Below are 14,609 nucleotides of genomic sequence, written 5' to 3'. Positions count from 1 at the left end.
TCCCCCCATCTGCATGTGTTGATTCTAATCATCTGTTTTCCCAGAGAGGATTGGACTGTTCAATCAGGGGCTGCTGTCTTACCTGAGCAGAGGTCTGATACCAGGCTCCCCGCAGGCCCATGGCTTATCCACAGCTTGGCCACCTTGGGAGGTGGGAGGGACATTTTGCTTCTCTAATCATTTGTGGCCTGATGAGTGAGACACATGGCATCAAATGGCAACTTTAGCACAAGGAACAATCTCAGGTAATTTCTGTACAGGCTGAAAAGTATGTAGGTATTCTGGACACCTCATCAATATTCCAATAAATTGTATTAAGCATCTGTTTTGTGCTCAGCATCATGCTAGGATCTACAGATATCAGTAGAATCCAATGAGTGGTTAAAAGATGTATCCTAGGCCAGAAGGAAGGATTAGAAAGGGGCGCAAGAATATTTGGGGGGAATGGATACGCTCGTTGTTTTACCTGTGGTCATGGTTGCATAGGTGTATACAAATGTCAGCAAATCAAACTGTGCACTTCAAATATATGCAGTTTATTTTATAGCAATTCATCTCAAGAAAGCTGTTTAAGTGAAAAGACAGCCTCCAAAATGGTGAGGCAATTGTTTCCAAGACGTGGCCATTCCTTGCAATGTCTAGCTGGGACAGACATTTTTATACCTCTCCTATTTCACAGTATCTGTCTGAAAGTTGGAGGAGAAAGATTTACATCTGAAGTAATTGTAACTGGGTCTGAAGAATGGGCCAAATTAAACAGATGCCATTTAATAGGGAACGATGTGAAACTTCTTTGTGACTCAAAAGCTAATGACACAAGTATGGGACCAGGGAGAAACAGCGTCACAGGGAAAGACATAGAAGAGATGGAGGGTGTTTAATTTACAATAAATTCATCAGCCCACTGTGATTGCCAAAAGGGAATAAAGAGCTTAAGACTTTAGGATGCAGTATCTGGAAGGGAAGAGATTGTTCTGTTCTCCTTCTGAGTTCTTTACTCAGCTGGAATATCATGTTTATTTCTGGTGGATCACACGCTAATAGGAACACTTGGTAGGATTTAAGAAAGTCTTATCCAGAGAGTACCTTCAATATTTTGCCAACTTCTAGAGAATAAAACTTGGCAGGTGCCAGGCATTCTGTAAAACAAACACCACAAGCCGTAAATCTTTAAGTATGCAGAGCCAGTCTGTAAGGGGATGTAGGCTCACTATGTTCATTCACCATACTATTCTGACTCTCCACCTTGTAGGAACATAGTGGGATTGCATTTTAAAATCAGCCATAGCCATGTAACTTTCTTTGGCCAATGAGTGTGAAATCCAATGATACACATAATTTTGGGGAGGAAGCATATAATAATACAGACCCATCAGTGGGGTCACTGAGTGAAGACAACATGGGTCAGAGCCTGGCCTTAGCCAGACTACAATGAACATGAGCAAAAATAAAACCTTAGTTACTTAAAGCTACAGAGATTTGGGAGTTTGTGTTACTTCAGCAAAACAAAGTTCACCCTGACTGATACAGACAGTGATCAGTGTCTTCATATTTCAAACGAGAAAGGAATTTGCCAAAAATCCTACATCCAGCCAGTAATGCAGCTGTGATGTGAATTCTGATGAGCTGGCTCCAAATCGCATGCACTTAATCACTCTGATACGCAGAAGGGTTAAATCTAATGTGAAATCTTTGGGCAGAAGGAGCAAAACTAGAAGTGAGAAGGGATCCAATTTCTGTCTCAATATAAGAGATGGCAACCACATCTATCTGACAATAGAAGGGGCTGCCCAGGAGGTTTTTATCTCCCCATCGCCAAAAGTGTTGGAGCAGAAGCTGATCCACTTCTTCTCTAGGATGTGCTGGTGAGAATTCGAACACTGTAAGGATGTTTGGATTAAAAGACTTGTTAGTTGCTTCCCAGCCCTGATACTTTAGGAGATTGTACCTTTGAAGTAGTAGGTATGCCCAGGGGGCAATTCGCACGCATGTGCTGACTGCACTAATGCATTCTCAAAGGAGAGCAGGAAGAGGCAGATCCTTTTCAGCACCTAGGTAACTGGTAAATTAAGTCAATGCTGATAACCAAATACCCTACCGAAAAGCTCCTCAGAACCTAGTTGAGTGCTCAGATATTAATTACAGGAAACGATTTTTCTGTTCTAGGTGGTAATGCTGCCTAGAGCCTCGGGTCAATCAACCTTTAATTCTCTCATATCCTCCCAAAGCAAAATGCATTTTTATTGTTCTATTTTGTCCACGATCCCCCTCCATCCCCACGCCAGGTTAATAAACACCAATGTTGTATCATGACCTGCAATTCTCTCTGCATTTTAAATTCCACCTTCCTTTGGAGGGACACTAAGACCCATGGCTCCCCCAGCCTGAAAATCTCAGCCACATAAATCATAGAGCAAGGAGATTTTTATGCAAAATAAAGCACTTTTCATGCTTTTCCCCTCGCAATGATTACATGATTTTCCCCTGAAACTGAACAATATATGTTTCATAAATAGATCTCTCTCTCTGTAAGCAAACCTTGGAAATGGATTATTTGTGTGGTTTGCATTTTGTCTCTCAGGGTTGCAGCTACCAGAAACCAGTTCTCTCAGGCACATCGCAGAGACGAGGAATTGGAAGGGCAGAGAGTCGTCAGAGAGCCTGTCCTTTCCACCGGGACTTGCTCACATTGGGTGGCACACGGCCTATAAGAACTTAGATCATGACACACTCAAAGAGCCTGGAAGAGTCGATTTCTAATCTCAGGGAGGTGGTTCTCAACTGATTAGTGAGGAACAATAACAACAAAACTAAAAAAAGGAATAGTAGGGAAAAAAGATGTGTTTTAGCATCTGAAAGTTCATAGCCTTTCCAAGCAGATGTTTATTTTTAGTAACCTCATGTTACATCTGAAAAAAACAAAGTGCAATATTTGAGAGAGGTCACCATCCTCCGCTATGGGACAGCAGTAGCATTCTTTACAGGGTGATACAAGCTAGATACATAGTCAGCTGAGGAAAAAAAAAAATCAACAATGGCAATTGCTTTGCAAGAAAAGGCACGTTTCATGCCAGGGTTCTGCAAGGTATTTGTTCCCCATTTCACAGAGAGGGTCTGCAAGACAGAACTCCTCCCACCGCAGAAATGAGGATGGAGTTGGGGTCTCTTGGCTCTCTAACAGCATGTCCAGTGGTCATGTGAGAGCCAGGGATCCCTGCCCAGCCTGTCAAAAGAAACCAAGTCATGTGATTCCCAGGACAAAGGGGCCTCATCAGAGTGAACACAACCCAGCAGGGGAATCCTAACATCCCACAAAATAGAGACAACCTCATTATTCTGGAATGTGAGGGGCTTCAGGGAGAGCAGAGTTGAAATGGGCCTTTGTACCTAACCTAAATCTGAGCAAAGCCCGTGAGTTTTCAAGTACTGATGAGATTATGGTAAACAATTTCATCACCCTGCCCCATATGAAACATTTTATGTAAATGATATATTTGTCCATTTTAAATTAGCCTCTGTCTCTCAGGAAGGTAATATAGCTTCAGAACAGGAGACTCTGGTGTCTGAATGTCTGAGCTCTTATTTTGCGTTTCTTAATTGTTACCTATAAGATGACTTTGCACATGTCCTGCTTTGAACCTCCATTTGTTCATCAGTAAAATGGGAAAAGAACAGATTATTGTCAATGTTTGTATAATTCCCGGCACAGAGTAAGTGACATTATATGTATTCTGATTGTACCACTATTATCATGATTAGGAAAAACTTTCCTAAATATTTCGACTGGGTGCCCTAGTGGCACTGTGGTGACTGACGCTAATGTGAAAATCCATGCACACTCAAAAGTGCAGGGATCCTAGAGATGGTCCTAAATAGTGACCAGTGTTGAAAGCGTATGTTTTCTACACTCAAATCCATCAATGCGTGTGTGTGTTGAAGCTGACTTGAGTCTTAGTTTCTACATGAACAAAATTCTAATGCCTGGGATCAGGTAGGGTTTGACATAAATGGGGCCACCTACATAAATGACAAGTCTAATCCTTAGCACATAGTTAGCATGGTAGTGTCCCCATGCCCGGCTTTGCCATGAGCTCATAGTCAGATCTTGCAGCGTGATGAGCCTTTGAGAGTATGGGGAGAGACTCCAGAGGCAGCCTATGGCACCTGGCTGTCATTGATAAGGGGTCTTTTGGAAGAAGGCCCTACCCTGATACCTGCTGTCACCTCACCTCAGAAGTCTTCATGCCATACTGCAGCCACCTCTGACCACCATAGCTAGGCCTCCCCGCACCTGCCACCCTCCCCTGCCGTCTACATGCTTAGAAGAGCAGCTAAAGCATCTGTGCTTCTTTCTCACACTCAACACACAGAACACAAGCGATGTGTGTGCACCAGAGTCATTCATTAGGTTCTCAATAAATGAATGAATAATGCAGCACTGCCCTCCCTACCATTTAACATAGTGGGAGGCATCCTATTTGGTGATTTAATAGCGTATCTTTCCAGGCAGCGCCTGTCCGCCGATTTTACTTGGTGTCATGTCCACAGGCTGAACACAGGGCCTGGCACACTCTGGGTTCTTAAAAAATGTTTGTTTTGTGAATGAATGAAGGAATAAGTACATGAGTAACCCATGGAGTGGCTCAATGAATATTTAATGTTTCTGGCTAAATAAAACATTTGCCATCTGATGACTCGGGTAAATTAGGGTGTATGTGTCAGCTCATTAAGTATGGCAAAAAATCAGTCATTGAACTTGTCTCTCTATAAACTATGACTGGGAAACTGTAATAAACCCAGAATTACGCATGCATGAAATAAAACCTTCATTGTAGGCTTCTTGTAATGATTCCATACATCTAAATTCCATCCTGATTTAAAAGTTTTTTTCTTTATACTCTGTTTTCTTCGTTCCCCATCTCCCTACCTCACCCCTCCTCAAGTCCAGACCTGTAAACACCAGCATCCTTTCTGTAATTTTTTTCTCAAAACAACCACCACCACCACCATGATATGGTGGGTGGTTCATTCCATGGACACAATTCAGGCTTTATAGAAACAAACATCAGGACTTTACCAAGTGTTGGCAAGGATATGAATGGAATGCTCGTACATTGGCGGTGAAAATGTAAAACACTAAAGCTACTTTGGAAATCAGTTTACAGTTTCTACTAAAAGTAAGCACACACCTACTTTATCACTCAGGAGCTCTATTGCTAGGAATGTCACCCACTGAAAATGGGTCTATGTGTCCAAAAAAAGACATACACAAGAATCTCTCTAGATGGCTGATTCATCTTAGTCAAAAGATAAATAAATACGGTTTCTCCATACAATGAGATACTATATAGCAGTTAAAGAAGAACAAACTATTGGCACAACAGTGCTATCTATTTCAAATTAGTCTGGAAGAACCTCATGAGTATTTTGGTGAGTGAAAGGCACAAAAGAGTGCATACAGTATAACTTCACTTAGAGAAACTTGAAAAATGGGCAAAATTAATCAGTGGTGATGGCGGTTTGACTAGTGGTTGTAGCGGGGGAGACTAGGCTGAGAAGGGGCAGGGGGGTTTTCTGCAAAGCTGGCAGTGCCTTAGATCTTGTCCTCAGTGGTGGGCACTCAGGCAACCTAAGTCATCAAGTTGTATATGTCAGACAGTGCCCTTTACATACATTGCTGTAGGTGTATTATTCCTTATTTTAAAAATGTAATGCCAATAAATGCCAGGATTCTCTAACTGTACCAAGACAATGTGACTTCTTTATTCATTGGTACAATTGTCTTCTTCTTTATTTTTTCTCATTATTTCTTTTTAAATATTAATGACTGGCTTTGGGTCATTTCCGGGGCAGTATATTAATAAAGTTGGTTCAGCAACCCTGATGCTTCAAACATAGTGTCTCAGCTCAGAAGATAGTTGCTATAACGTGATGGTAAACTTGAACTCAGCAGCCACAGGAACTGGATTCACCGTCCAGCTTTGCTGTGTACTGGCTGTGTGACCATGGACCTGTTATCTTAACCTCTTTAAGTCTCAGTCTGTTTATCTAGGAAGTGGGAGTAACATCAATCTGACCTCAGAGGGATTACATGAGAAAACGTATGTGAAAGTGGTTAGCCTAGCCCTTGGCGTGGGAAAGGGAGACTTGTTGCAGTATTAATAGTATCAGAAGCACTGGCTGTAGCAGTAGGAAGAGCGATTGTAAAGGGCGTAAGAGCATCACTGGAGTCGCATTGGCCTATCCAGACCACAGTGTAGATGGTTGGGTTTTGAGCTGAAGACGTCATAGGAAGGGGGATCTGAGAGCTGGGAGAGCTAATGACAGGGTGGCCTTGTTACATCAGGATGGAAATCTCCGAGTTTGGCTTGGAAAAAAAGAGGACACAGCCTGCAAGATATTGGCTCCTGGATCTGGAACACCCCATACTTAGGGCAGGACATGTATCCACGCTCCTGGTGTCACCAAAACCCAAAGTGAAGCCAGATGTGCCATGCCCCAGTCTGCACCCCAGTCTGTGGCTCAATGGGTAGACAAATCACATACTTCTCTGTAATGGTTCCCACTCAGTGGGTCACCACAGGATAGTGTGGGATGACTGCATTAAGAAAAAAAAAAAAAAGAACCAGAGGTTAAACCTGGTGGAATCCGTGTCTGGTTAGGTCATTTATGTTCATAATTACTTTCCATCACCATACTGGAGCGTGTCTGGTTGTTCATAATGGGAAAAGCAATTTGCTCTGGTGTCCACGTGGAAAAGGCTGTGTGACTCATAGGTCCAGGCCCAGCTCATGGAACACAGTGTGGCTGAGTCTCTGCTTGGGCTAATTCAGTCTGAGATGTTGCAACTCTTCTTGGTAAAGCCTTGAACACTCAGAGACAAGGAGGACCTTGAACTCGATCAGGAAGTATAAGACAGGTTGATAATTTTCCCAGCAAGTCACACTGTTGTCAACAGCAATGGAAGCTGTCATTTGTTCAGCACCCATTATGTGCTGGGCACTCTATATATACCCTGTCACCATGACCTCACACCTATGCCATCTAGGCACAATTATCCCCATTTCCAAGGTGATGAAAGGGAGAGTTGTAGTGACAGAGCCAGAAATCAAATTCTTTCATGCCCGACTCCCAAGTCTGGGCTTCCCCACTGGAACCTGGCAGAGTCTATGAGAGTCTGGATTTCAATTGGTTATGTCGTGGCTCAGTACTCAGGATGTCCTCAAGAATGATCAGAGTGTTCTCCTCAAAGGACCTGTATTTGGATCAGGTCAGTTTTCCCAATTCGATTTGCTAACTCTCAATCTCCAACCCAAATATCACATCCACTTGGAAAGGATCATCTGTTCATGGTAGCTCCTTGCTTTTTCTAAGGAAGCTGACCATATGAAGAAAAATCTTCAGAAAAATGTGGAGTCTGAATAACTCAGCATTTTCAGGTTAAATCTCACACATACTTTCATTCCTCTAAGACCCCAATATGAAAAGAAGCGAAACCTTCTGTTGGCTCTACCAAAATGCAAATACATAACCCAACTCACTGAAGTCCCCTGTTGGTTAGCGCTGGATGACAGAGGCCAGTAAATAAAAGTAGCTACTATTGGCGATCATGCTCAGCAAATAGGATGTATTCAATGAACTATTATATTTATATAGTAAATTTTTATTGTCATTCTGTAAAAGATGGGTATAAGTTCTCGTCTCCTATATGTGAGCTGAAGGAATATTACAGGAATTCAGCTTCCAAACAAAACCCTGACCCCCAAGAGAGTCAGTCCCACATGCGACTGTTTTGCATGAAGGGGAGATTTCACCACTGCCTATGGGCTGCTGGTTCTCCTGGACCAGGCTGAAGCCCACTTGCCCCATGGAATCTTGGGGTTAGTTTGTCTCCCAACCGCAGGACAAAATCAAGCCCTTGATAATAGTATGAAATATTGGAAAAAAAGATGTTAATGCATAAGCATTTGCTTCAGAGAAACTAACACCTCTCCTGTGATAGAATTTCTGCCTGACCACTTAGAGATGGCCAAGCGCCACTGTGCCTGGCTGATGCACAGTGTTCGCCACCAAATCATCTGCAGGTGAGTCAGAGGTGCTCTCACACACACAGATCACTGGTATGGAGAACTGGTTGCCTGGGGTTGTGGTGACTGTGCCTTGGGAGACATTGAAGTAGAATAAATGGCAAGCGTGGCTGTGTGGCAGTCACATCTCCCAGATTTACATCTGTTTAGAATATTTTTAGCTCAACACATTTCTTGTCACTGAAACTGAGAGAGAGCTGTCGCATATAATTCAAGATAGGGCCAGGCCTGCCTCTGTTTCCTATTTTCCAGCAGCCAAAAGCCCGCACTTCAGGACTCATTTGGGTGATTTTGGAAAAGATGAAGTCATTGCAGATTTCTTCACCAGAAAGGCCTGCCATGTCTTGTAAGTGATTTGATATTTATATAGATCAGGCTTCGAAAATAATGAACTCCCAGGAAATATGAAGTGGACACACCTCCCTAAGTCACAGAGAAGAAAATGCTTAATGTAAAAGAAGATTTAAGGTAGTATTTCCAAAACTATGTCCTGTGGAAACCCAAATCTGGATACCTTCCATGGAAAGATAGGGCTGTTAGCAAATAATGGACGCATATTAATGCTCCACCTTAGAGCTCCCCGAAGTACATCAGCAAACAAAAGTTCTAAAGTCCAGCAATCATGAAACCTTCATTACAGGGTTTCCTGAAAAGTATTTGCTCATGGAAAACTCTTTTTCATGGAACACCTAGTACAATAAGTTGGGTGACTTCTAGGAAATGACTGGCCAATGAAACAGCTTCCATTCTCCCAGAGACCCGGAGAATATTCCTTCTCCATCTGCAAGTCATCAGAGATGTCTCCCAAACAAAAGTCCTGATGAATAGATTCTCGTTGGTGATCATTACTTCACACTGATGACATTTTTGGAGAAGGAGCTGAGAGGCTGAAAGAAAATCACCTTCAAAAATATAAGAGACGTCCTGGACTTTTTTTGTCATTGCCATTTGTCTTAGTCCAGTTGGGCTGCTATAACAAAAATACCCCAGACTAGATGGCTTAAACAACAAGTATTTCTTACAGTTCTGGAGGCAGGAAGTCCAAGAACAAGGTACCAGGAGATTCAGTGTCTGGTGAGGGCCCACTTGATATAGCCTCATGTGGCCGACGGAGCAAGGGAATTCCCTGAAGTCTCTTTTGAAGGGGCACTAATTACCTTCATGAGGTCTCACCCCTGTGACCTAACCACCCCCCCCAAAGGCCCCACCCTCTCACATTGGAGTTTAGGTTTCACATGTGAATTTTAGGGGGACACACACATTCAGTCTATAACACCATCTTAGTTAGTCTCTCAGAAGTAGCTAGGACACTAAGTGGAGGCTAACAGGACTGGAACTTTATGGCAGCTTTGAGGGGCTCTCTAAATGTCATAATGGGAATCTAAGTTTTTATATAGAGACTGTAAAATTAGGAAACTATGAGCTGTATTTGACAGGGTCCAGACTGCACTCAGAGTTTGTTGGTGTGATGTGTCTGAAGATTATCAGACGTTTGTATTATTCAGGCCCAGTTATCAAGTAACATGTTTTACCGATTAAAAACAAACAAACAAACAAAAACCTCAAGGTCAGAGACCACTCATGACCTTAATAAAGTCCTAAGCAGGACCTTAGTTACTGACCTGAGCTCCGGAGTCATTGTAATAAAGACTGAGTCCCTCTTCCCTTGTAGCGGTGGTGCAAGATTAAGCAACTTTCTTAACTTCCTTACCATCTCACCATCTAGAGGTTTATCATGAAGATTATATGATGATAACAATAGCATCTCCTTGTGTGACTCTCACATGAATAACGTAAAACTGCAGCTATCCTGGGCCTGTTATAAGCATTTGATAAATGTTGGCAATTAGAACTCTTAGCTCTTTTTGTTATTCTCCAGTCTTCGCATAAGAATGTGCATTGAAACCTTTTAAACAATGAAACGTAAGTATTTTATTCTGGGGCAGTGAAGAAAGGGGGCAGCCAGAGTGAGGGAAGAGGGACCCCGAGATGGGCAGATGGTGGCAGCCCTGGAGAAGCCACCAGAGCAGGCTGAGGGCTGGGACTTGTGCTGGATGGAGAAAGAAGAACACAGAAGCAGGCCTGAGGCCTAACAGCCACATAAGAAAGAGTAGGACTCAACTGTCGCCAAAACAAACTTGTAAAACATTGCCACAAAATGCCACCAAGCTATGTATGAAATGCTGGGCATACCTTCAGGGAAAGGTAGAAATAGCTATGCACTTTGGTTGCTTCATTTTTTTTTTTTTCTTTTGCTTTTAACAAATCTTTGCTACCATCTGGGCTGACAAGTTTTTCAAGGATAGGCAGGCCTCTCCATTACTTACATCACACAGGGCCTGGGCATTCCAGCCTGAAAAAATGGGTACCCGCTGTTTGCTCAGAATCTACAAGGGTGTGTGCCCGGAGTCCTGGGAGACAAAGTTAGTGCTTGACTTGTCTCTTAGTTTCCTAGGTCTGCTGTGACAAATTATCACCAATTTGGCGCCTTCAAACAACAGATGAAATCAAAGTGTCGGCAGGCCTTGCTCCCTCTGAAGGCTCTCGGGGAGAATGCTCCCTGGCCACTTCCTAGGTTCTAGTGCTCTGGCATTCTGCGGCTCGTGGCAGCATAACTCCAACCTCTGTCTCCATCTTCACATGGCATTTTTCCTTGTGCGTGTCTCTCTTTGGCCTCTCCTCTTGTTCTACGACACTCTCATTAGATGTAAGGCCAGCTCTTATGAAGTATGAGCTCATCTCAAGACCCTAAATGCATTACACCTGCAAAGACCCTATTTCCAAATAAGGTCACATTCTTTCAGGGGACAGTCAGTATTCAATCCATGACAGCTTGGGAGCATGAGATAGGAGTCACGGAGGGGGCTAAGATGACCCCAAGTAGAGGGCCAAGAGGGCACTGGTTACTCAGCGAGGAAGAGAAGTATTGAAATAATAAGAGGAGGAGCTGGGTACTCCTTGTCCCCAGTGGCTCCGATGATCTCACTGAATCCTCATAAGGGACTGATAGGGTGGGTGTGATTGCTATCTCTGCTCTGCAGAGGAGGACGCTAAGGCTCAATGATGCTGTGTGCTGTGGAACTTGCCCATGTTTACGGAACTAATTAGTGGCAGAGTCAGCTCTTGAGTGCAGGTCCACGTGCCTCTGACACCCATGCTCTGAAATGTGTGGAGAACACCTGTACGTCACAATTTGGGGGACCCTGTTTGAGCTCACACAGAAGACCAACACTAAGTCTTTAATAAACTTTTTATTAACTGCATAAGACAAGTAAGGCTGTCCTTACCTATCAAGTATTTTCTTTACACTGCTCAAAAGTCCCTCTGCCTTTTTTCTTTTTCACCAACTCCAACAAACGTGCCTCCTACATTCACCACAGGCCCAGCACAAAATTTACATTTTCCAGAACGTTCTCTAATTTGGGATGAGATCTTGAAAGTGTGTGTGAGTAACACCAAGCAAACAAATAAACTAGCAAATGCACTGTGCTTGGGTCAAGCCATCTGGGCTCTTGACCTGCGGCTGTCACTAAGTTGTGATGCAAATTCTCCCAAGTCTCTGAGTCCCTGTGTCCCCAGGTGAAAACCAGGAGCTCAGAGAAGAGGATTCCTAAGGTCTGGCCCAGCTCCTACCTACTTGCTGTTGCTCTTCACCCTTCCAGGGCTGTGTTATTCCCAGAGCAGGAAGCAGTTTGACTGTCTCAGAATGGAGATGGGCCCCGAATTCTGGCTGGCCCTGCTAGCCACAGGCCTTCTGTCATGGGGAGTCTCTTCCTCAGTCTTTGCTTTTCTCTTCCCTGCAGAAACCTCAGGTTCCAATGCAACTCATAATCACTTTGGTGCACAATCCTGCATTTTAATAGGATATTGACTTTCTTTAAGACGATTCCAGGGCATCGTAATCATCTGTCTCATCCCACGCTTCTCCTCTCTGACCCTTACACAGACCTTAACAAGAGGCAGAAACGAGGGATGGATTGCTGCCCTTGTTCCCCCAGTATGAGCTGGGGCCCAGGCCTCTGAGCTGCTGTGGGAGGAGGCCACCTTTCATTTCTGGGTTGACCTAAATGCACCTGATGGCAGAAAAATTATTCTTCTTACAAGTGCCATGCATTGCCTCATCTCTGAAATGGACTTCCTATTTTATTCTTAGCTGAAAATGACTTGGATCCCACCCTCTCCCCATCTCCTGAGGACCTGCTGCTACTCAGTCATTAGGAGTTGGTAGATGGTCTACTCTCTGCAGAATTGTCCTGGTCATTCTAGAATCAGCAGAGTGATCTAATGGAAGAGAGACTGGCCTGTGATGGGGAAGTCAGAAAGGAGTCACTCTGATTGTTCTTGCAGCCCAGCTCACTACATTGCCAGGATGGGTGCATTTGGAAGCAAGGGGCTGGGTGGTAAGCCTGGGAAAGATTTCTTAGATGCTTGATATTAGTTTTCTCTTGACATTTGCTTAGAAAATGAAATGGTGACAAGAAAGTAGGTAAAAGCTAGGCCTTCTCAGCATCCCTTTGGCCTGAGTACTTACCATCCACCATGCTTTGGATTGAAGCACAAAGGGCTACAGCAGATGTGACTAGAACTCTCCTTGATCTAGAGAATAATACATTTAGAGTGGACAACCTGTACTGTCAGTGACAGAGTCATTGATTCATAATCTATCCACTAATTACTGGTCTCTTTCTTCAAAATATTTAGCATCTATGATATATCATTTATTTAGCATATATAGTATATCATATACCAGGCTCTAAGGCCATCATATAGGTCAGGGATCCACAAACATTTTCTGTAAAGGTCCAGAGATTAAATATTTTAGGCTTTGTGGCCCATACGATCTCTATCCCAACTGCTCAACTCTGTCATCATAGTATGAAAACAGCCATAGGTGATACATGGACAAGTGGAGATGGCGGTGTTCCAATAAAACTTTATGTATAAATACACATAGCAAACTGGATTTAGCCATGGGCCATAATTTGCAATCCCTGTAGATGAGTGATAGCGTTCATATTAATTAAAGAAGACATATTTTCGTGTCATTATTCATCGTGTGCCTAAGTGGGATAAACAGGGAAAAGAGGAAGTCAACAAGTGGAGAGAAGTGAGTTTCCTCAATGAGCAAATACATGAGCTGGGTTTTGAAGAATAACAGTTCATCAGGCTAGGGAGGGAACAAGATTTCAGACACAAAGAACAGCATATATGAGGATCCCAGTGTGTGAAATGTCATGACCTCTTCTGGGAGCAGGAAAAAGCTCTTGGTGCACTTGGAAAAATAGGAGAAAGAAAGAGGTAAAGCCTATACATTTCTATGAGGCTAATAAAGCCTGGCTTTTGCTGATTGCATCACAAGGAGAGAACAATCCCAAATCCGAGATCAGAAACCTGTCACTCCAGCTACCAGGACCACAGTCTCAGTCTTGATAATAATTTAATGTACAGTTAATTCTATTCCAGGTAATATACTCAGACTTTAATCCATTTTTAAATTTAATCCATTCAAAAACCCTGTGAAGATAGTATTATCAGACTCATTTTACAAATAAGGAAACTGAAGCTTTTTTTTAACTTAAATATGCATAATAAAAACTTGGGGGTTCAGTAAATGCAAAATCTTAGCCCTTCCCCCAGAGAATTTTGAATCACTAGTGTGGAGTGGGGCCTGGAAATTTGCATTTTAGCAAACATTTTCAGATGACTTTGATGTAAATACTTCCTGGGAACTACATTCTGAACAGGAAGTTACCCTGCATCCTGTACTCACATCCAAAGTATGGTGACCAACTCTCTTGGTTTGCACAAAGTTCCTCATCCTGGGGAACCTGGGACAGCTGGTCGCCCTACAAGCCTCACTCAGATCCACACATGCCATTCCTAGCACAATGCCTGGCACATGGTAGACTTGACAAACATTTGTGGGATGAATGAATGAGTAAATACAGCTCACTGTGGAAGCCCAGCATTGACTGACAGGCTTTCCTGAGGGAAGAGATTTGAGAAGATCTTCAAGGGCTAACTCAGAGGGACAGCTTCTCCAGCTCCCCTGAGGAGTTGGTCACAGACCCAGAAAAAGTGATGCCTCATCATGTTACCATTTGTGCTTGTGTGTTCAGGCAACACTTGTCCTTAATGCAAGAAGAAAGGAGAGGGAGGCGGAGTAAATCTTTTCTGTCATGATTGCTTTTCCTGCCTTTTCACTGCCCTTTCCCCAAACCCTCAACCCTCCCCTTCCCCTTCTGCAGGGAGGTCTGTCCACTGAGTAGTGTTGGGAGGCTGGATCCTGTCCAAGCTCTGCCTCACATCTGTTAGTGAGCCTCCTTGACAAGCCAATGACCCTTACAACCTGAGAGATGGCACTGGAAATTTGGGGGATTGACCCCCCTCTCCTATTTATCCCACAAGGCTAGCTTAAGGTGCTTGCATGTGGACAGGACCACGTAAAACCAGCAAGGCTCAGATCATAAAATATATTTTTATCACCAGCATCTATCCATTCATCATATATCAATAGGTGTC

The sequence above is a fragment of the Furipterus horrens genome, unplaced genomic scaffold, assembly GCF_987537825.1.
Source record: "Furipterus horrens unplaced genomic scaffold, mFurHor1.1.pri manual_scaffold_13, whole genome shotgun sequence".
NCBI classification, from domain to species: Eukaryota; Metazoa; Chordata; class Mammalia; order Chiroptera; family Furipteridae; genus Furipterus; species Furipterus horrens.
Note: the sequence above shows the minus strand (reverse complement) of the source record.